General features: G+C 42.9%; 1 protein-coding gene across 2 annotated transcripts in view; it reads right to left on the bottom strand.

The window, feature by feature from the left end:
* Window positions 1-18,508, bottom strand: part of LOC106588968 (protein tyrosine phosphatase type IVA 3) — a 56,326-nt gene extending 37,818 nt beyond the window's left edge. Inside the window, exons 1-2 of one of the 2 annotated variants that reach the window (XM_014178561.2) lie at window positions 18,374-18,508; window positions 12-110 (exon numbers count right to left, since the gene is read on the bottom strand). The gene's annotated coding sequence lies outside the window, so the exon portion shown is untranslated. The remainder of the gene's footprint in view (window positions 1-11; window positions 111-18,373) is intronic. The other variant, XM_014178560.2, reaches the window with a different exon arrangement.
* Between the last annotated feature and the right edge of the window lie 5,664 nt (window positions 18,509-24,172).

Genomic DNA, 24,172 nt, shown 5'->3' with positions numbered 1-24,172 from the left:
CTCGTGCTCACCTGACTTCAAAGTCAAGGCCATTGGTGCAGAAGAACAGGTCCACAGCTACTGGCAGGCATACAAACTATATACCAGACAACAGCAGAGCACCGCTTCCCCTAGAGAGAGAGAGAGAGAGAGAGAGAGAGAGAGAAAGAGGAAGGGGTACGGAGCAAAGGGTGAAGGCAAGGAGGATGGAGGAAGGAGAATAGAAATACAGGAAGAGGGAGTAAGAGGGGGTCGAGAGAGAAAGAGTGATGGGAGAGAGGAAAGAAAGTGAAAGAGAGATGGAGAGGAGTTATGTAGGCTAGAAGGAGAAGGCCGGGGATTTGACAATGAGAGATTTTTATCAATCTGTATTATAAAATCAAAAGCTTTTTTCTATTTAATGAATGTTTTTCCTTGTTGCTCTCAGATTCGGAATTCCCACAGTAATCAGTAGGTCGTGATTGTCCCATCGTGGTTTTGGTGGGTGGAGGGGTTAGGGAGGTCTAGGGAAGGATAACCACACCACAGGAAGCCCCTCTGCCTGTCCTAGGGGAAACATCAGCAACACTCACAGACACACCGCAGAGAGACCCCCCTGAGTTCCCGCTCAGTCCACTTTCAGACCCTTCCCTCGCCCCCCTCGTGCTGTCAGTAAGGGGTCAACAGTGCGTCCCGAGTCATCATGGCCAGCATCCCCTGAGAGCTACAGAAATACTGGTCGATAGGAGGAGCTGAACTCACAACAGGACTACTAGGCCTAAGTCTCCCTACACAGAGCTGCTCAGGCTTCCCTGGAATTGTACCAAGGGATAGCCTTGTCACGCACCATCACAGAGGGATAGCCCTGTCACACACCATCACAGAGGGATAGCCTTGTCACACACCATCACAGAGGGATAGCCTTGTCACACACCATCACAGAGGGATAGCCTTGTCACACACCATCACAGAGGGATAGCCCTGTCACACACCATCACAGAGGGATAGCCCTGTCACACACCATCACAGAGGGATAGCCCTGTCACACACCATCACAGAGGGATAGCCCTGTCACACACCATCACAGAGGGATAGCCCTGTCACACACCATCACAGAGGGATAGCCCTGTCACACACCATCACAGAGGGATAGCCCTGTCACACACCATCACAGAGGGATAGCCCTGTCACACACCATCACAGAGGGGTAGCCCTGTCACACACCAACACAGAGGGGTAGCCTTGTCACACACCAACACAGAGGGATAGCCTTGTCACACACCAACACAGAGGGATAGCCTTGTCACACACCAACACAGAGGGATAGCCTTGTCACACACCAACACAGAGGGATAGCCTTGTCACACACCATCACAGAAAGGCCATCAGATGGGAATTAATGTTTATTTGAAAATAAACATGGATAGAAGTTAGAATGCTTTAATTTGGTATGAATAACTATAAATATTTACATTACCAAAGGACTGGACATACTTTGAATGTTTACAATTACCAAACATCATTACTGAGAATTAAAATAGTCCTATTCCTCTCAGTGGACATGAGGATAACTCAACCTCACCAATACCTCCCACTTGCACCGGCTTTGGGCTACACTATAGCTTTGCTTCAGAAACCGAAGGAAGCGGCTCACATTCCTGCTGTGTTTTCAAGGGGATATTCCCATTCCCTGCATCTGCAGCTGGAAGATTTCAAATGACACACACAAAGCTAGGCTAATGTCACAGAGCTTCCGGTCTCAGAGAGTCACAGCTGGAGCCACTGGAGCCCCAATCTGCAGAGAAAACACTATGGCTGCCATTTGGGATACACATCATGAGAGAGGGGAGAAGACCAGGACCAGGCAGCGGGGAAACTACCCCCTCCTCAGCCCCCTCTCTGTTTGAACTTCAGAGAAACATACTCAGACATACTCTCCAGTCTCTCCCCACAGCCTCACCCCAATACTGCCTTGTTGGAGGGGAGAGTCACCTCAAATCTGCATTTATTCTGCTTCCTCAAAATTGGTTTAAGGTTTAAGGCCAACTCTCATTCCTCAAAGTGAGTTTAGGAATGTATTCATTTTCCTGGAAACTATCTTGAGTGTATGTATGCGTCTATACATGTGTGTGTGCGCAGTCTACTTCATTGTGCCCCAAAGTCTGAGAGTTGAATTAGTGACCTACAACGCTTGGAGGGCGAGGGAGAAGGGGAGAGGCCAACTCCTAGGGGAATCCTACCAGAGCTGTTTAAATCTCCAATCTGAGATCTCACTCTAGCACAACACATCCTCTGTGCCACACAAACCCCCACGTTTCACTGCACAACTTTTAACCCCCAAAATCTGACATCTTACTGTAACAGAACTTTGGTGATGGGCTAAAACATTGGGCTGTCTGGCACTAGCCAGATGGTGTGTTTCAAACCCTACCACCCCTCCTCTGATTGGAGTAAACTAACAGACAACAATACTTCTACTGCTACTTACAGCTATTTTCGCTCACATGTACGGTACGTGTAGTTAAATATTTACACAAAGATTTATTTCCTCTTTGTGCAAGTGCTGGATTTTCACCCACAGTGGCCAATCCACCATTCATTCTGATCTGAACTCCAACGGTCTGATGTACACAGATAAACCCATCTTTCCCAGTATAATGCCATTTTGCTATTTCCTTTTGCAATACATTTTACTATGATGTCTTATGAGGATCCTGAACCTCCTTATTTGTAACATTTCAACCGATATTGCCCTAAAAATAAATAATTTATCCAAGAGTATAATGATAGTTCCATTGACTGGTTGGTTTTTCAGATCCCCTAACAATACAGTTTGCAGGGTCATCTGAACCCTGATATTATGGCATAACAACAGTTCCTGGACCTGACTCTAAAAGCGAGCCACCGATGGACAGTACCAGAAAAGATGTTCTAATGATTCTGTTTCCTCGTGGCAGAGTCTGCACAAGGCTGACTTTTCAATGCCCCATATATAGAGCATTCTTTTTGTTGCAAGTATTTTATATAATAGCATAAATTGAAACAAATGGATTGATGTGTCAGTTGTTGTTTTATATGTCAGTTTATAGACCTGATGCCAAAGTATTGAGACATTAAAGACCTGTTCCATACTGACTTAAATTATATATGGCATGGCTGACAAACCTTTTGACTTTAAGTACAATTGAGAAATGTTTTGATTTATACTAATCACTTTAAGCCTTTTATGATTTTGTATGGGTGGCAGACAATAAATAAATTAAATAATTAGTCTAAGTAATTATCTCTTTCTTCCAATTTTGTAGCAGAGCCGCGATGAGTTCGTTACAATTTTGTATTGAGCATACACCTCCATACACCCCCATACACCTCCATACACCCCCACACACCTCCACACACCCCCATACACCTCCACACACCCCCATACACCTCCACACACACCCACCTCCACACACCCCCACACACCTCCATACACTGTTAGTTGCTTGTGTGACATCATTTTACCATTGTTGTTTAAAATGTCCTTCATAAATATTTTACCCTTCTTGTACATTTTTTCCAATATGTATTTTTTTCCTCTATCAGTACATATTATTTGCAGTAATATTAGATCTGCTTTTTCTGGAAGATGACATTTAAATTGTAGCCAACTCTGTATGACTTCATTTAAAAAGGAGGATACTTTAAACAGTGATCCATTGTCAATCCACCGTAAATGTATGGTTTTAATCTTCAAAAAGGCAAAGAGCCCATTCTTAAACATAGGATGGGCCTCTCTTAGTACAATACTGGAAAACCAGTTTGGATTTTGATACAATTTTGGTACAAAGGAGGCTTTTAGAGAGAGGTTTAATGCCTTAATATTTAACAGTTTTAACCCTCCAAACTCATGTTCATTACCACTCAAAGTATTTAAAAAGATTTCACATAGAATTAGACTTTGAACCCAGGTCTGAATGTGATACAAGGGATGACAGCCATCTGGCCAAAGTGACTGAATCCTGGAGAGAAGACAGAAGGAAAGGCTGAGCTCACCATGGAACGTTCCACTATGGTAACAGCTTGTAATCTACATCCAGACTTTTCAACTTCCACATCCTTTCCTCCGAGCATTAAGTTATCTTCCAATAATATCTTCTTCCGCCTGAAGTGTTGCACTGACTTATTCACTTATTTCAACAAATCTAAAGCATTGTCTTGGTGGAGGCATGGGATAGTCTAGGGGGAGTTTCTACCATGTTTTATCTACCAGTCATTTCTTTTCAAATCAGCAAATGGAAGTGAAACAGTGCACACTTTGGGAGGTAGGAGAGATAATTAAAAAATAAAACGTTTGAACTCTTTGGAATTACCTGGATTTATGCATAAATTGGCCATCAAATTTGATCTGATCATTATCTAAGTCACAACAATAGACACAGTGTGCTTAAACTAATAACACACAAATTGTATTTTTCTTGTCTATATTGAAAACATCATTTAAACATTCACAGTGTAAGTTGGAAAAAGTATGTGAACCCCTAGGCTAATGAGTTCTCCAAAAGCTAATTGGAGTCAGGAGTCCGCTAACCTGGAGTCCAATCAATGAGACAAGATTGGAGATGTTGGTTAGAGCTGCCTTGCCCTATAAAAAACACTCACAAAATTTGAGTTTGCTATTCACAAGAAGCATTGCCTTGAACAAAAGAGATCTCAGAAGACCTAAGATTAAAAATTGCTGGCTTGCATAAAGCTGGAAAAGGTTACAAAAGTATAGCTCTAAAAGCTTTGATGTTCATCAGTACACGGTAAAACAAATTGTCTATAAATGGAGAAAGTTCAGCACTGTTGCTACTCTCCCTAGGAGTGACCGTCCTGCAAAGATGGCACAGAATGCTCAATGAGGTTAAGAAGAATCCTAGAGTGTCAGCTAACATGCTAACATCTCTGTTGACGAGTCTACGATACATAAAACACTAAACAAGAATGGTGTTCATGGGAGGACACCACAGAAGAAGCCACTGCTGTCCAAAAAATACATTGTTGCATGTCTGAAGTTTGCAAAAGTGCACCTGGATGTTCCACAGCGCTCCTGGTAAAATATTCTGTGGACAGATGAAACTACAGTTGAGTTGTTTGGAAGGAACACACAACACTATGCGTGGAGAAAAAAAGGCACAGCACACCAACATCAAAACCTCATCCCAACTGTAAATAATCGTGGAGGGAGCATCATGGTTTGGGGCTGCTTTGCTGCCTCAGGGCCTGGATAGCTTGCTATCATCGATAAAAAAATGAATTCCCATGTTTATCAAGACATTTTGCAGGAGAATGTTAGGCTACCTGTCCACCAATTGAAGCTCAACAGAAGTTGGGTGATGTAATAGGACAACAACTCAAAACACAGAAGTAAATCAACAACAGAATGGCTTCAACAGAAGAAAATACGCCTTCTGGAGTGGCCCAGTCAGAGTCCTGACCTCAACCCGATTGAGATGCTGTGGCATGACCTCAAGAGAGCAGTTCACACCAGACATTCCAAGAATATTGCTGAACTGAAACAGTTTTGTAAAGAGGAATGGTCCAAAATTCCTCCTGACCGTTGTACAGGTCTGATCCCCAACTACAGACAACGTTTGGTTGAGGTTATTGCTGCCAAAGGAGGGTCAACCAGTTATTAAATCCAAGGGTTCACATACATTTTCCACCCTGCACTGTGAATGTTTACATGGTGTGTTCAATAAAGACATGAAAATGTATCATTGTTTGTGTTATTAGTTTAAGCAGACTGTGTCTACTGTTGTGACCTGAAGATCAGATCAAAAGGTTCACATACTTCCAATAAACATGCAGCCAACACAGTGGTGGTTCAATAGTGATGCCAGCCACCCATCCTCAGCCGTTGATGGTAAGGAGCAAGATGCACCAGGGACGACGAAATACATCCTGAACATGATATGAAAATATGTAATTTACATAGATTTTGCATTGAATATGTAATTTATAAATGAAACATGTTTATTTGTGACCAATACAAACTATTTTAATGGATGTAGACATTATATAAACCAATATTTTACTAAATGATCATACACAGAAATGTAGTTTTATAAATCAGGCCACCTAATGAGAGCCTAGTTAAGACATTGCTTCATCATCATCATCATCATCATCACCCTAACAGCCTGCCATATACACACACCAGCACCACGCAGCCCTAAAGGACATCCTCCCTAGTGTCCTGTTAGGCCTTGTTATGCACGGAGGGTACCATTAACTCTGCTGGGGACAACACGGAGGGTACCATTAACTCTGCTGGGGACAACACGGAGGATACCATTAACTCTGCTGGGGACAACACGGAGGATACCATTAACTCCGCTGGGGACAACATGGAGGGTACCATTAACTACGCTGGGGACAACAAACGTTACTTGGACACCAATGCTCTGAAAAAAAATAAATAATAATAAATAAATAAATAAATAAATAAATAAATAGGAAAAAGTTGGGCTACTTGATGTGTTTGCTTTGGACACATTTGAAAATTCACCTTTTTGAAAGCTTTTCCTTTATGATAACCAAAATCTTTGAGTGCCCTCCCCTTTTTGAAATTCACCTAACACTTAGTGTCAAAGGTCGTGTTTGGATTTGATCTCTCAACTGGTTTATTTGTTATCATCATCAACTCTTTCCCGCCTGGTGGAGGGGCGAGTCAATTACAGTTTCAGGGAATGGAGGTCTGACCGAAATCGTTCTTGGTTGGACGGCAACAAGTCCCGAGGGACACGTTTCCAGGGAAACCATAGAGCGACACCTCATGATGATACTCAGAGACATCATGGGACATAAGAGTGTTGTCCAACCTGGTCAAGAGTCCCTGTAGGGCTAACAGTAACATAGGCTACATTAAAACCAGGGTAGAAGATCGACTCTAGGGTCGCATACGTTTTTCCCTACCCCAGGGCTCACCTCCAATACAAAATTGTTTTACATTTTAGAAGATGCTCTTATCTAGAGCAACTAGGGTTAAGTGCCTTGCTCATTGGCACGTCAACAGATTTTCCACCTAGTCAGCTCTGAGATTTGGAACAGTAACCCTTTGATTACTGGCCCAACGCTCATAACCACTAGGCTACCTGCCGCCCTACAGAGTTAACAACACAAAAAGGTGCAACGTTTTGCCTCAAGTCCTCCATAGGGCTGGGAATTGCCAGGGACCTCACGATAAGATATTATCATGATACTTAGGTGTCGATATGATATGTATTGTGATTCTCACTATTATATATGTATTGCGATTAGATACTGTTATTTTATTGAGATTTGATGTTCCAAACATATTGCTATATGTCTGCTACAGAGGGAACATGAGAAAAATTGCTTTGATCAGTCATGGAAGTACAAGTGCTAAAAAAAACATGCTTGGTTCAATATTTAAAAAGATGTTTTAGGATGAAAAATACCAGAGTTTTGGCGCAGGTACAGCCGACTAGCGCTAGCTAACGCTACCTAGCAAAATAAATAAATATAATAAACAACAATAAAACATTTACAGATCGATACTTGGAGTCAAAGTATCGATATAATAATGTCCAACATAATATTGCAATATGTAACTGTATGGACTTTCCACCCCCATCACTAGTCCTCCAGTCCAATGGCTTCCTTCTCCACTCAGCTCTGCGTGTGGCTAATCACCTCTTATCAACACCGTATCACGTGACCTCAAACGTTCCCGGGGTCAAGTGCTTTCGGATGCTAATCAGATCTGGCCGACGGTTCAAAGCCAGTGAAGGAAAAATGTTTATTTACTTCTCTTTCTGTGGAGACCGATAGGGATCGAGTCCACAAGGAAGAAAGAGGGGGGACTTTCTAAACAGATTCAACATCTTATTTTGCTATGCCACGTCTTTCCTAAAGAGAAAGGTATTGACCCAATGCCAGCACCACTGGCACCACTTCTGACATTGTGGGCACAACGGACTCCCCTTCAGGGTCCACTGTGGCATAAGCTGGTCCCAGATGTTTGGCGTGACAATGACTATAGGAGGAGTTGGCAAGACAGCACAAGCAGATGATGGCCCCAGGCTACCGTGGAAGGCTCTGGTCAGAAAGCAAAGCAGTGAGGCCAAACTGGTTCATAACAGTAGCATTAGTTTTTCTTGGATAAAATACAAATGAATTAGAGGCAGGACAACAAAAATACTGGTGTGAAAGGGAGTCCTGCCTGTATCACTTCACCTTGATCTTTACAGCAGCAGCATGGCTCACTTTTAGATAAAAGACAACAGCTGCACAGAAAAGAAGACGCTTTTGTTTTCATTCAGTAGCTACCTCCTTGAAATGAACACCCTTGAATGATTCATATAATGATTCATATTCATATCTAGATCATGTAAGCAGCATTTCCAGGGAGAAGTATGAGACTGTTGTATAATTTCAATTTAAAAAGTCAGATATTATGGGCGGTAAATCGGAAATTATTCATTTGATTTGATACAATTTCATCTTTGATGACCAACAGTGAAGCAACCACCACACAAACTCAACAAACCCCCCATTCTCTTGGTCTGGGGATGCTGATAATATTATAAACTCTGGAGCATGAAAATCTCTGCCCCAAAGTTCCCATGGGTCTTCGCTTTCTCTTGGAAATCCCACTTCCCATCTATTTGAAATGTTGTGGTTAATTTTGCTCACTGCTTACGTCAAACGTCATCCCATGTGCGTGCAACCATTCATGTTGAATTGACACAGAAAGATTATTTGGATGCAAACGCAACTGGGGCCATGTAAATAGTTGTTATGATTCTCATTTTCCACAGGTGGCACATTGTGTGACCATAAAAGTATGTGAGCAACCGCATGGCACATAAAAAAAAATGTGGTTGCAAAAGATTGTGGTCTGTCACACAAGCCTTTTATTTAAATTGAAGGCTCTGCCCTACACGATAGAATGCCCTTCACTATAGAAAAACACAAACTAACAAACAGCTCTAGGGCTGTTTTATTTTTAAATCCAAAGTCCATTAAATCCAGGACTGCTGTAAAAACAGTGGATTCATTTGACAGTTTGATATTCAGAAGAAGAGCCTATCTTCATCTTTGGATTCTATATGCAGCCTCCTGGTTGTGTGTGGACTGGGAGTCCCTATATTTCCTCAAGGAGCTGAATGTAGAGCAGCAACTCCACAACCAGGCTAAAATACAGGGCTGTGTTCATTAGGGCATAAGAGAAAATGAAAACCAGTGTTTTGGAAAGGTGTCTCTATTCTATACTGCGTCTCACTATTCTATACTGTGTCTCACTATTCTATACTGTGTCTCACTATTCTATACTGTTTTGTGCCAACTGAATATGACCCTAGGCCTAAACTACAACTGCAGCAGCAGGCACCTGGTCAAGCCAAGACCTCGAACACAACCACCAGCAGACGGCTGGAGGAATCTCCAACAACATCACCCACACAAAACCACCGCTCCTTCCTCTGGCATTGGGACAGAGGGTCATGTGGAAGTATTTATTTAGGGACCTTTTCAGAGGAGAGCGATGTGGGGCTGCGGGGTGGATAGGGTGGCGGTGCAGGGGGCGAGAAGCAGCTGAATTCTCATTGGCTCTACAGATAGGATCAAAGCACTTGGTATAGTTCCTTGTGAGACTCATGAGGTCCCTCTCGTGGTGGAAGTGTAGTATATATTATAGTAGTCAAGTTGTTCTCACTGGAATGTCAAAATATGCATTCGTCTATATTTGTAGAGATCACATTTCCATATCCAAATATAATTTTCTTACTCTCTCCAGTCTCCAAGTGTTAACTATCTAAGAGCACAAGGACCAGTGGCGGCCCGTCATTCAGGGCAGGTGTGGCAGAGCCTGTTAGAGGCCCTACTTTTTTTTGGGGTTTGGGGGGGGGCTACAATGTTATTTTGGCATTAATACGTGTCACATATCAGTTCTCAAACAATGTAAAAAAATATATTTATAATGGAGTTAATAAAGCCGCATACAAACATAGTCTCTTTTTTGTTTTCTTGAGTAAGGCAGCTCCAAAATGCAGGTGTTTCAGCCTAGATCAGTGCTTTATGTGGTGGGGCAGGCCAGCAAAAAATAGGAGCATTGAGCCGTGATTGGCTCAGTATTCTGTCACTCATGGGGACCTTGCACAATTGCCTAGCTTCAGTCCTTTAGTAATGGTAGACACCCAAAATTTCAGCCCTTTGGGTCCTACCATAGAGTTATATTACAAGTGCCCTTCCAAGAAGGTTCAAGGTCATTGGCCACAGAAATGACATCAAATCACATGATATGTACAGTAGCTTTGATTGGACTGATCATGTCAACATCTTACTCTAACAATCTTAGCTAGCAGTCATCCTCGTGAATCAAGTCTGCTGGCAAATTATTTTTAATCCTTGTCATATGAAGAGAAATAATGAACAGAAAATATAGATAAAAGGTATCGGTGCTCATCGGCCATAAACATTACACAAGTTAGAAATCGCAACTTCAATAATGAGTTGTTTGGAAGGAATCGGTGACAGTGGCTAACCGCAAGCATTGCAACTTGGAAGTCAGACTGTGAAAATAAGTTTTGAATGGTCGTCCAACTCGGAATTGTAAATCTTTTTTTCTTTGATGACAAAATTTGCCAATGAAGGACCGCCGCGCACAACAAGGTGAGTCCAAAAATGTATTATATGGTGCTGCATAAATTATGTAACATGCCAGGGAGATGTGGTCAGCCACATCAGCTATGTTTTTTAAAAGGCAGTAAACGAGGCTGAATGAATTGTTTCGCTGCCAGACAAGGCTTCACTGATAGCCAGGTGTAGCTGTGGTAAGGATTCACTCCATGGTGCGGTAAAGAAAGCTCTGCTGTTGGGACAGCTTTATGTAGGCCCTTATAGTGCAATTAATGTATTGTTTAGTGTTGTGTGTGGGGGGGGGGGTTGCCCCACCAAGATTTACATGCTAATATGGCCACTGACAAGGACACAGCCAGGCTCTTGAATCATCCGACTGTGTATTGAGAAATCACACTCCTCCTTTTCCATAAGCTGATGCACTGATGCATTTTGGATCATTACAGTAGAAACCTTTAGAAGTGTTGTCACCTCAGAGACGTGTACTTATTTGTATTGCTTTTAAATCTTTATAATGAATTTTTATCTTATTAACACTTTGTTCTAGCTAGCTATTTGTGTAGGTAGCTATCAAGTAAACACAATGATGTTGGTCACAATTTAATATCACATTATTGCTTTAGACTAACAGAATTAACAATCATTCCATACACCAGGGTTTCACAAACTCAGTTCTGGGGCACCCCCTCTGGGTGCACGTTTTGGTTTTTGGCCTAGCACTACACAGCTAATTCAAATAATCAAAGCGTGTGGCTCAGTTGGTAGAGCATGACACTTACAACGCCAGGGTTGTGGGTTCAACTCCCACGGGAGACCAATATAAACAAATATGAAAATGAGTGTCTTCTAAAATTACTAATATGTCAATGACGAGTTGGTCATTTGAATCACCGGTGTAGTGCTATGGCAAAAACCAAAATGTGCACCAAGGGGGAACCCTGCCACACACTACTACATTCAGAAGAGCATCTTCATCTAGTGGCATTGCTATGACAATTGTCATCTGTAGCCCTATAAGTTAGCTGTCAAGCATCAAAGACAGGTTTGAAAACACGATGGAGGATGGGAGCAACGATAACTTCCTGTTGATGCTTCTTCTGTGGTGTTTAACCAGTGCCACCACCTACTGTAGGTAGCGCTCAACACTTGGTTACGTGTGAAATGGCTAGCTAGTTATCAGTGTGCGCTAGTAGCAATTCAATTGGTGATGTCACTCGCGCTGAAACCTTGAAGTAGTTGTTTCCCTTGCTCTGCAAGGGCCGCCGCTTTTGTGGAGCGATAGTTCGAGCCCAGGTTGGGGTGAGGAGAGGGACGGAACAACTCTGTTACAGTGGCATTTAGAAAGGAAGCTTTAGTATTGCCTCAAGTATACTGTACAGTAGCCTATATTATGCGCGGACCAACTGGCAAGTGTCTTCACTGACATTTTCAACATCTCCCTGACCGAGTCTGTGATACCTACACGTTTCAAACAGACCACCATAGTCCCTGTGCCCAAGGAAGCAAAGGTAACCTGCCTAAATGATTACCGCCCTGTAGCCCTCACGTCGTTAGCCATGAACTGTTTTAAAAGGCTGGTCATGGCTCACATCAACACCATCAGGCCGGAAACCCTAGACCCACTCCAATTTGCATACCGCCCCAACAGATGATGCAATCTCAATCACACACAATCTCAATCACTGTACTTCCTGATGGGCTGCCCCCAGGTGGTAAGGGTAGGCAACAACACGTCTGCCACGCTGATCTTCAACACTGGGGCCCCTCAGGGGTGCGTGCTTAGTCCCCTCCTGTACTCCCTGTTGACCCATGACTGCATGGCCAAATGCGACTCCAATACCATCATTAAGTTTTCTGGCGACACAACAGTGGTAGGCCTGAGCACCGACAATGATGAGACAGCCTAAAGGGAGGAGGTCAGAGACCTGACAGTGTGGTGCCAGGACAACAACCTCTCCCTCAATGTGAGCAAGACAAAGGAGCTGATCGTGGACTACAGGAAAAGGGCGGGCCGAACAGTCCCCCATTAACATCGACAGGGCTGTAGTGGAGCAGTTCGAAAGTTTCACGTTCCTTGGTGTCCAGATCACCAACAAACTATAAAATGGTCCAAACATACCAAGACAGTCGTGAAGAGGGCACGACAACACCTTTTCCCCATCAGGAGGCTGAAAAGATTTGGCATGGGTCCCCAGATCCTCAAAAGGTTCTACAGCTACACCATTGAGAGCATCCTAACAGGCCCAGTACGCACTACGGGCCAAGCTTTCTGCCATCCAGGACCTATAGAATAGGCTGCGTCAGAGGAAAGGTCCAAAAATTGTCAGAGACTCCAGTCCATAGACTGTTTTCTCTGCTACTGCACGGAAAGCGGTACCAGAGTGCCAAGTCTAGGACCAAAAGGCTCCTTAACAGCTTCTACCCCCAAGCCATAAGACTGCTGAACAATTAATCAAATGGCCACTGGACAATTTAAATTGACCCCCCCTCCATTTGTTTTATACACTGCTGATACTCTGTTATTATCTTTGCATAGTCACTTCACCCCTACCTACATGTACAAATTACCTCGACTAACCTGTACCCCCGCACATTGACTCAGTACCGAGTCAATATAGCCTCGTTATTTCTATTTTATTGTGTTACTTTTTATTATTTTTTTACTTTGGTAAATATTTTCTTAACCCTTCTTGAACTGCACTGTTGGTTCAGGGCTTATAAGTAAGTATTTCACAGTAAGGTCTACACTTGTTGTATTCGGCGCACGTGACAAATAAAGTTTGATTTGTTTCTACCAGTGGCAAAATTGCAGGCTATATCGGGGCATAATCAACACATCATTATTCTACTTAAACATCCAAAAAATTGGGGTATCACTTTTTTGTGTCATCCTCAATGATTGTAAATGCATAATGTCTACATGTGGTTGTATTGTGTTTTTAGACTGGCAAATAAATCAAATTAAAATCACAACAAATGTAAGGTATTTATAGAAACAACAAAAACAGCTTGCATCCTCTGGCTGGCTGTGGTTAGCCGAATTTGAGATTAGAGAAATTCCTTGCTATTTTCTTTAAAATAAACTCATGGCTAGATGGCTTGTCTAGGGCTTATAGCTGTTCTCTGAGTGGAGGCTAAACGCCAAATATGCAAATCACGTCTTGAATGGCAAATCCATTTGCCCGCTGGCGGTATAAAGTTATAGCTTTGGGCATAGGGAAAGTGGCAAATAGCAAGCGAGAGGAAATGTTTTGCTATCTGGGTTGCTGATTGGCTGAATACCTGGGGCGCTAGGTGGTTGGAGTTGTCAACAAAGCAGTAAGACAGAAATATGAGGCCAAGTTATCGAACTACTGTTAGTTTCTTTGAGAAGATATACAGTGCTTTCAGAAAGTATTCACACCCCTTGACTTTTTCCACATTTGGAAGTGTTAGAGCCTGAATTTAAAATGTATTAATTAAATTCAAATTTTATGGTAGTGGCCTACACACAATTCCCCATAATGTCAAAGTGGAATTATGTTTTTAGAATTTTTTACAAATTCATTACAAATGAATAGCTGAAATGTCTTGAGTCAATAAGTATTTAACCCCTTTGATATGGCAAGTCTAAATAAAGTCTAACTCACTCTGTGTGTAATAATAGTGTTTGACATGATTTTAAAATGACTACCCCATCTCTGCACCCCACACATACAGATAATTGTAAGGTCCCGCAGTCAAGCATTGAATTTCAAAACACATATTCAACCACAAAGACCAGGGAGGTTTTCTAATGCCTCACAAAGAAGGCAGATAGGTAGGTGGTAGATGGGTAAAAAAAGGCAGACATTGAATATCCCTTTGAGCATGGTGAAGTTATTAATTACACTTTGGATGGTGTATCAATACACCAAGTCACTACTAAGATACAGGCGTCCTTCCTAACTCAATTGACGGAGAGGAAGGAAACCACTCAGGAATTTCACTTCGAGGCCAATGGTGACTTTAAAACAGTTACATAGTTTAATGGCTGTGATAGGAGAAAACTGAGGATGGATCAACAACATTGTAGTTACTCCACAATACTAACCTAAATGACAGAGTGAAAAGAAGAAAGCCTGTACAGACTAGTAAATATTCCAAAAACATTCATCCTGTTTGCAATAAGGCACTAAAGTAAAACTGCAAAAAACGTGGCAAAGAAATGAATGTTATGTCCTGAACACAAAGTGTTATATTTGGGTCAAATCCAACACAACACATCACTGAGTACAACTCTTCATATTTTCAAGCATGGTGGTGGCTGCATCATGTTATGGGTATGCCTGTCATCGGCAAGGATAAAAAGAAACGGAATGGAGCTAAGCATAGGCAAAATCCTAGAGGAAAACCTGGTTCAGTCTGATTTCCAACAAACACTGGGAGACAAATTCACCTTTCAGCAGACAATAACCTAAAACAAGGCCAAATATACACTGGAGTTGTTTACCAAGACAACATTGAATGTTCCTGAGTGGCTTAGTAACTGTTTTGACTTAAATTGGCTTGGAAATCTATGGCAAGACTTGAAAATGGCTGTCTAGCATCATTCAACAACCAACTTGACAGAGCTAAAGAATTTTTAAAAGAGTAATGTGCAAATATTGTACAATCCAGCTGTGCAAAGCTCATAAAGACTTACTCAGGAAGGCTCACATATGTAATCGCTACCAAATGTGATTCTAACATGTATTGACTCAGGGGTGTGAATACTTATTTAAATGAGATATTTCTGTTTTTAATTTTCAATAAATTAGCAAAGATTTCTAATATCATGTTTTCACTTTGTCATTATGGGATATTGTATGTAGATGGGGGATTTTTTTTTTGGGGGGGGGGGGAAATTCAGGCTGTAAATGGGAAATAATTCAAAGGGTATGAATACTTTCTGAAGGCACTGTATAAAGTTCTGTGCATTTGAACAGCATAAATACACATATTTCACTTTTGCATGTCAAAAAAACGAATGACCACTACTGCACGTTGCCACTGTTTTGAACAGATTAGATTATACTAATTAGAACGAGTGCACCAGGGAGAACCAAGAAGCACAAAGACGCAATAATTGAAAACACATTATCTAACTGGGGATAGCTAGCTAACATAATGTCACAAAGCTTTATCTAACTGGGGATCGCTAGCTAACATAATGTCACAAAGCTTTATCTAACTGGGGATCGCTAGCTAACATAATGTCACAAAGCTTTATCTAACTGGGGATCGCTAGCTAACATAATGTCACAAAGCTTTATCTAACTGGGGATCGCTAGCTAACATAATGTCACAAAGCTTTATCTAACTGGGGATAGCTAGCTAACATTACTTTCTTCTCCAACACTTTGTTTTTGCATTATTTAAACCAAATTGAACAGGTTTCATTATTTATTTGAGGCTAAATTGATTTTATTGATGTATTATATTAAGTTAAAATAAGAGTTAATTCAGTATTGTTGTAATTGTCATTATTACAAATACAGTTTATTTTATTTTATTTATTTAAATTGGCCGATTAAATCGGTAGCGACTTTTTGGGTCCTCCAATAATCGGTATCGGTGTTGAAAAATCATAATCGGTCGACCTCTACTCCAGACCTGACTGCCCTTGACCAGCACAAAAACATCCTGTGGCATACTGCATTAGCATCGAATAGCCCCCGCGATATTCAACTTTTCAGGGAAGTTTGGAACCAATATACACAGGCAGTTTGAAAAGGCTAGCATTTGCTTTCCTAACAGAAATGTGCATCCTGTAGCACAAACTCCAAAAAGTTCTGGGACACTGTAAAGTCCATGGAGAATAAGAGCACCTCCTCCCAGCTGCCCACTGCACTGAGGCTAGGAAACACTGTCACCAGATAAATCCGCGATAATTGAGAATTTCAATAAGCATTTTTCTACGGCTGGCCATGCTTTCCACCTGGCTACCCCTACCCCGGTCAACAGCCCTGCGCCCCCCACAGCAACTTGCCCAAGCCTCCCCCATTTCTCCTTCACCCAAATAGCTGATGTTCTGAAAGAACTGCAAAATCTGGACCCCTACAAATTAGCTGGGCTAGACAATCTCGGACCGACTCTTTTCTCTGTTTACATCAATGATGTCACTCTTGCTGCTGGTGATTCTCTGATCCACCTCTACGCAGACGACACCATTCTGTATACTTCTGGCCCTTCTTTGGACACTGTGTTAACTAACCTCCAGACGAGCTTCAATGCCATACAACTCTCCTTCCGTGGCCTCCAACTGCCCTTAAATGCAAGTAAAACTAAATGCATGCTTTTCAACCGATCCCTGCCCACACCTGCCCGCCGTCCAGCATCACTACTCTGGATGGTTCTGACTTAGAATATGTGGACAACTACAAATACCTGGGTGTCTGGTTAGACTGTAAACTCTCCTTCCAGACTCACATTAAGTATCTCCAATCCAAAATTAAATCTAGAATCAGCTTCCTATTTCGCAACAAAGCATCCCTCAAACATGCTGTCAAACATACCCTCGTAAAACTGACTATCCTACCGATCCTTGACTTCGGCGTTGTCACCAAAGCTGGAGACTCATATCTCCCTCACTAGCTTTAAGCACCAGCTGTCAGAGCAGCTCACAGATCACTGCACCTGTACATTGCTCATCTGTAAATAGCCCATCCAACTACCTCATCCCCATACTGTTATTAATTTTGCTTCTTTGCACCCCAGTAGCTCTACTTGCACACTCATCTTCTGCACATCTATCACTCCAGTGTTTAATTGCTATATTGTAATTATTTTGCCACTATGGCCTATTTATTGCCGTACCTCCCTTATCCTACCTCATTTGCACACATTGTATATAGACTTCTTCTATTGTGTTATTGACTGTACGTTTGTTTATTCCATGTGCAACTCTGTGTTTGTTGTTGTTGTGTCGCACTGCTTTGCTTTATCTTGGCCAGGTCGCAGTTATAAATGAAAACTTCTTCTCAACTAGCCTACCTGGTTAAATAAAGGTGAAATAAATAAAAAAAAAAAATTCTAGAACAGCTTGTTTTGAACAATAAAAATGTGAAACAGGAAAATGTACACAGTTACCACACTTTACTGAGCATTTAAAGCATTAATCCATGAATTACATATATATTTTAGCAATCATAAGTGTTTGGTGAAAAATAATCACCCCCCCCCCTTAATGGACGGGCCACCGCTGGTTAGGATCTACTAGTCTTGTTGCTGAATAACCTGCAACAACTGCCCTGCTTTTGCCTTGACTGACATTGTAACAATCAATGTCCATACATAGCCTAATCAAACACAGACTATACATGGTTATAAAGTAGCTAGCCGTTCATTCCACTACCCTTCCCAATGTTACATTATAGCACTGCTGCTATAGTTACTTCGACAAACGAGATGGCAGAACTAGACCGCCGGTGTTGTCCGGCATCAGCCGCATTCGAATAGTCGTGATTTAGAGCTCGTGCGAGTAGGCTATACAATCTCAAGTTCAGTAGCCATCTTATTTATCTTTATCATTTCAGACTTGCTTGCCAACAATAACTTACTGGGCTACAGCTGTTGCCAGGCTACCCTGCCTGTCCAAGCAGCAGGAAGACACACCCTGTGCATATCGCATGGCGATGTCTTTAGTGCATGGCTGCATGAAATTGTTATCATACCGTTATATTTCGAGGTAAATGCACCAGTTTGACCTGCATTAGACTCTTTATTCACAGTAGTGTCTAAACAAGTTATTAGCGTACTGCTGAAGGTTTATGATTAGTAGTCTACTTACCAGTCGTTTTCCTGCCGATCAAATCTGGGCTGAAACTACCGGTATTGGTTAGCAATACCAAGGCGGACGGAGAAGTGTGTTCATGTGCACTGAAGTTCCTCCCACCGGCTACGTGCATCAGGCAGGACTCTGAAAGCGTGATGTCGGGACAAATGGGTAGGGCCGGCCCTATTTTTGAGGGCCATGGGCGAGATGTGGTTATTATTTGATTACTTTTAAAAAATGTAATTCCACGTCATCAACTCATCTCTATAGAGCTGCTGCCTATGCTGTCTGACAAATTCACTATTTTGTAGTTCTTCAAAGTAAATAAGGCATACTTTTATGACTACTGAATACCACCTATCAACCACTAAGATAATGTATTTTCAGGTAGACATACCTCACAAAGCAACAGCTGCTCTATACAGTGCCTTCAGAAAGTATTCAGACCAATTGACTTTTTCCACATTTTGTTACGTTACAGCCTTATTCTAAAATGTATTAAATAAATACAAATCCTCAGCAATCTACACACAATGCCCCATAATGACAAAGTGAAAACCATTTTTTTTTAAAACGTTAGCAAATATGTTAAAAAACAGAAATACCGTATTTACATAAGTATTCAGACCTTTTCATCTCTGCAGTATTCCATCAATCAGGCCTTTATGGTAGAGTGACCAAACGGAAGCCAGTTAAAGGCACATGACAGCCCGCTTGGAGTTTGCCAAAAGGCAACTAAAGACTCAGACCATGAGAAACAAGATTCTCTGGTCTGATGAAACCAAGATTAAACTCTTTCGCCTGAATGCCAAGCGTCACGTCTGGAAGAAACATGGCACCATCCCTATGGTGAAGCATGGTGGTGGCAGCATCATGCTGTGGGGATGTTTTTCAGCGGTAGGGACTAGGAGACTAGTCAGGATCGAGACAAAGATGAACGGAGCAAAGAACAGAGAGATCCTTGATCAAAACCTGCTCCAGAGCGCTCAGGACCTCAGACTGGGGCGAAGGTTCACCTTCCAACAGGACAATGACCCTAAGCACACAGCCAAGACAATGCACGAATGGCTTCGGGAGAAGACTCTGAATGTCCTTGAGTTGCCCAGCCAGAGCCCAGACTTGAACCTGATCGAACATCTCTGGAGAGACCTGAAAATGGCTGTGCAGCAATGATCCCCATCCAACCTGTCAAAGCTTGAGGGGATCTGCAGAGAGAAATGGGAGAAACTCCCCAAATACAGGTGTGCCAAGCTTGTAGCGTCATACCCAAGACGACTTGAGGCTGTAATCACTGCCAAAGGTGCTTCAACAAAGTACTGAGTAAGGGTCTGAATACTTATGCAAATGTAATATTTAAGTTTTATTTTGACTAAGTTTGCAAAAATATCCTAACCTGTTTTTTCTTTGTCATTATGGGATATTGTGTGTAGCTTGATGAGGGGAAAAACTATTTAATAAAGTTTATAACAAGGCTGTAATCTAACAAAATGTGGAAAGTCAAGGGATCTGAATATTTTCCGAAGGCAAATTAGAGACAACCAGCTGCCTCTAATTGGAGGTCGTTCCAAAACCCAAACATAGAAATAGAAAACACATAGAAATAGAAAATATAGAACATACACCAAAACCCCCGAAACACACAAAACAAACACCCTCTGCCACGCCCTGACCACACTACAATAACAAACAACCCCTTTTACTGGTCAGGATGTGACAGTACCCCCCCCCCCAAAGGTGCAGACCCCAGACGCACCGAAACACAAAACCTCACAAATAAATAACCCCAAACTAAAGGGAGGGAAGGGAGGGTGGCTACTGTCACCGACGGCTCCCGTGCTACACCCCCCCCCTCCCCAATCCTCCAACTACGGAGGTGGTTCAGGCTCTGGCTTTAGTCCCCATCCTAACCTGCCCACCCCCCTTGAAGGCTCATGGCTGTAGACCACTGCTAAAGGCTCTGGGCTGAGGCACGTCGCTGGAGACCTCGGGCTGAGGCGCGTCGCTGGAGACCTCGGGCTGAGGGCCGTCTCGGCAGGCTCCGGGCTGAGGGCCGTCTCGGCAGGCTCCGGACTGTGGGCCGTCTCGGCAGGCTCCGGACTGTGGGCAGGCTCCGGACTGTGGGCCGTCTCGGCAGGCTCCGGACTGTGGGACGTCTCGGCAGGCTCCGGACTGTGGGACGTCTCGGCAGGCTCCGGACGGGGAACTGTCGCCGGAAGCTCTGGACGGGGAACTGTCGCCGGAAGCTCTGGACGGGGAACTGTCGCCGGAAGCTCTGAATGGGGAACTGTCGCCGGAAGCTCTGGACGGGGAACTGTCGCCGGAAGCTCTGGACGGGGACTGCGCACTGAAGGCCTGATGCGTGGGGCTGGCTTTGGAGGCGCCAGAACAGTAACGCACCACAGGGCTAGTGCGAGGAGCAGGACGTACTGGACTGGGCAGGCGCACTAAAGGCCTGGTGCGTGGGGCTGGCTTTGGAGGCGCCAGAACAGTAACGCACCACAGGGCTAGTGCGAGGAGCAGGAACTGGATACACTGGGCCTTGACTACGCACTGGAGGTCGGGAGTGCACAGCCTGCACAACCTGTCCTGGCTGGATTGTTACTGTAGCCCGGTACGGGCGGAGTGCTGGCACAGGGCGAACTGCGCTGTGCTGATGCATGATGGCTGCCGTGTGTAAAGCAGGCGCAGGGTAGCCTGGGCCTAGGAGACGCACTGGTGGCCAGATGTATTGAGCAGGCATACCTCTCCCTGGCTGGATGCCCACTCTAGCACGGCACTTGCGGGGGGCTGGTATCGCTCGTCCCGGACTGTGCGTGCGGATGGGCGAGACCGTGCGCACTTCCACATAGCACGGTGCTCTCACCGCCAAACGCTCCCTATAATAAGCGTGAGGAGTTGGTTCAGGCCTATTGCCTGACTTACTCCAACGCCCCGTGTGCCCCCCCCCAAAATGTTTTTGGGAGCTGCCTCCTCACCTCCTGAAATGGAGGATATAGTGCCTCGTACCTCCGTCGCTCAGCCTTTGCTGCCTCCAGCTCCTCCTTTGGGCACTTGTACTCCCCAGCCTGGTGCCTTGGTCCTTTCCCATCTAATACCTCCTCCCATGTCCACGACTCCAAATAACTTTCCTGCTGCTCCTTCCTCCACTGCTTGGTCCTACTTTGGTGGGTGGTTCTGTCATAAACTTCGTCGTCTGAGGAGGAGAAATCATCGGACCAATATGCAGCGGTTAAATTGCTCATCTTCTTATTTATTAAAGAAAGGAAAAATACTCATACAACACAAACGACGAAAACCAGTCCTGTAATGTGCTCAGACTATACACGGAAACAACCACCCACAAACACAAGAGAAAATTAACCCACTTAAATATGGCCTCCAATTAGAGGCAATGACAACCAGCTTCCTCTAATTGGAGGTTGTTCCAAAACCCCAACATAGAAATAGAAAACCCAGATAAACACATAGAAATAGAAAATATAGAACATACACCAAAAACCCCGAAACACACAAAAAAAACACCCCCTGCCACGCCCTAACCATACTACAATAACAAACAACCCCTTTTACTGGTCTGGACGTGACAAAACTATGTAGAATATTTCCTAGAGCTTTCCAAAACACAATCTTCATAGTCTTGAAAAATGAATCAATAAATAATGTTAATGAGTTATAGACTGGATGTCACTGCAGAGTTGGCCTTTCAATCAGCCTATAAAACATCTCAGTATAGGTCTAGAATTTAGGTTCATTTTGGCTGATTAGTTCACCTCCTGTCCTTTCCTACATTTATATCTAGTGTCACACCCAATAGAAAAGTCAAACCGGAGAAAACTATATGGTTCAGGATTGTCTAAACTATCCAGGCAGGAAACCAAGCATTTATAAGACCTTCTACTATGGGATTCAAGTATGAATGAGTGTCCAGCCAGGGTGAGGCAGCACTTCACAACATTTCAATGTTATAATCCTGTGAATCTCTAATACATATTTAGTGGATGCAAATGCCAAAGAAGCCCTTGTTGTAGCTAAAGAACAAATTACCTGGGACAATGGCAGAGATGAGTGAGGTGAAAATGGTTAGAATGTGGGTAGGACCTTTGCACCACTTCTTTATATTTTATTTTTTTACTTTGTGGAAATTAGCAGATGAACCAAATGAAATCATCCATTTGATAAACATTTCCAGTTATTTTTCTAGAATGGAAGAAAATAAACACATTTTGAGAGGATGAATACATATTACAAGTATTTCGCTACACTGGCAATAACATCTGCTAAATATGTGAATGTGAATAATAATTGATTTGATTTATAAATACTTCTTGTGTTCTTATAAAACCGTAGGCCTAGGCTATATTATTATTTATGTAAACCTTATTGAAAACATATTAACATGTTAAAAGTGCAGAATAATAAGTGAAAGGTACTTTTTACAATCTAAAAGTGAAAGGTACTTTTTACAATCTAAAATGGTGATCATCATAAGCATATGTAGGTAGGCACAGGGTACTTCACATAACAGATACGTGGAGGATCGGCAAAACGAGGAGCGATGCTGGGTCTGGAGTAGATCAGGTAGGAGGGCTGAGCACACATGCGCATCGTCTTGATGGGTCTTCCACCATCATCACCAATGAGTCCATGGACTGTGGCTCCCCCTGTGGCGTAGCTGGGGAAACCGACACCTTTACATAGAAAAAGGTGTATCTCCACCGGTGGAGAGTCCCAGCTCATCCTCTTCTTGGTTCCAAGGCCTCTCTCCACACGCAATGGCAGTTGATCCGGTGGCACGTTGGACACAAACGACAACGGGGTGGGCTTTGGACACAAAAGAGAAGTAATGTCTCTGTTCAGGATGGATTCGATGGAGAATGGTGGACAACTTGCGGAACTTGTCCAGTAATGCCCTTGAAGTGGCGTCGCAAAATGTTTGCTTTAATTCGACTCTCGTCTACTTTCCAGAAGTTATTCTTTGAGTGTGGCATTTATGGACTGACTAGAACCTGAAATAGATAAACATTTGTAATGTCTGTTGACCTCAGGGTGATTTAATGAAAGAGACTAGAAATAATGTCTGATATAGGCCTAATAATTGTTGTGGACATACAGTACCTTGACAAAACAGTCGTTGGATGATAAGCAGACCCTGATGTTGCTCTTGATGCCTTTTCTGTCTCCTACAAGGAATGTTCCCAACTTGTCCATCAACTGGAAATGATAACATACCATATTAGCACTCATCAATACCCACCAATATTCATTTTTACATCAACACTGAAATTATACAGTGGTTGCAAAAATATATTGGTTTTACCTGACTAAATGTCAGCATCTTGTCTTGAGAGTCCTGAATGACATAAGCAATCAGTCCCAGATAGGTAGTGTGCTTCTTCTTGCCCTAACGTTGGTTCTACCGATGCTGAACACTTGGATGGAGCCTGGAAAGGTAGGTGAGTTCCTATGATGTCCTGTGTCATGTTCTCCATCTTGTTCGTTGAGTTCTACTTCACACACGGAGCACTGATATCAGAACCTTCCTCAGTGGAACTGTGGATCTAGAATGATGCAGTCCCAAACCTCTCAATATATATCCTGCTGGAATAATACCAGGGAGAAGGTGTTCAACAGGACAGGGCTCTGAGGGGTACATGTCCAGTTTGTCCTTCTCTTTAGGATCTTCTTATTTTTAGTTTATCAGTGTTAGACTATAATTTTCATTATTAAATAAATACATTATTATATGACAAATGTGCAAGCCTGTTAACTAAAAACTCAAAATGTTAATAGCTGATATTGTCCAGAACTAGTTAA

The sequence above is a fragment of the Salmo salar genome, chromosome ssa27 (assembly GCF_905237065.1).
Source record: "Salmo salar chromosome ssa27, Ssal_v3.1, whole genome shotgun sequence".
Classification (NCBI taxonomy): Eukaryota; Metazoa; Chordata; class Actinopteri; order Salmoniformes; family Salmonidae; genus Salmo; species Salmo salar.
This window is presented reverse-complemented; position numbering and strand designations above follow the sequence as displayed.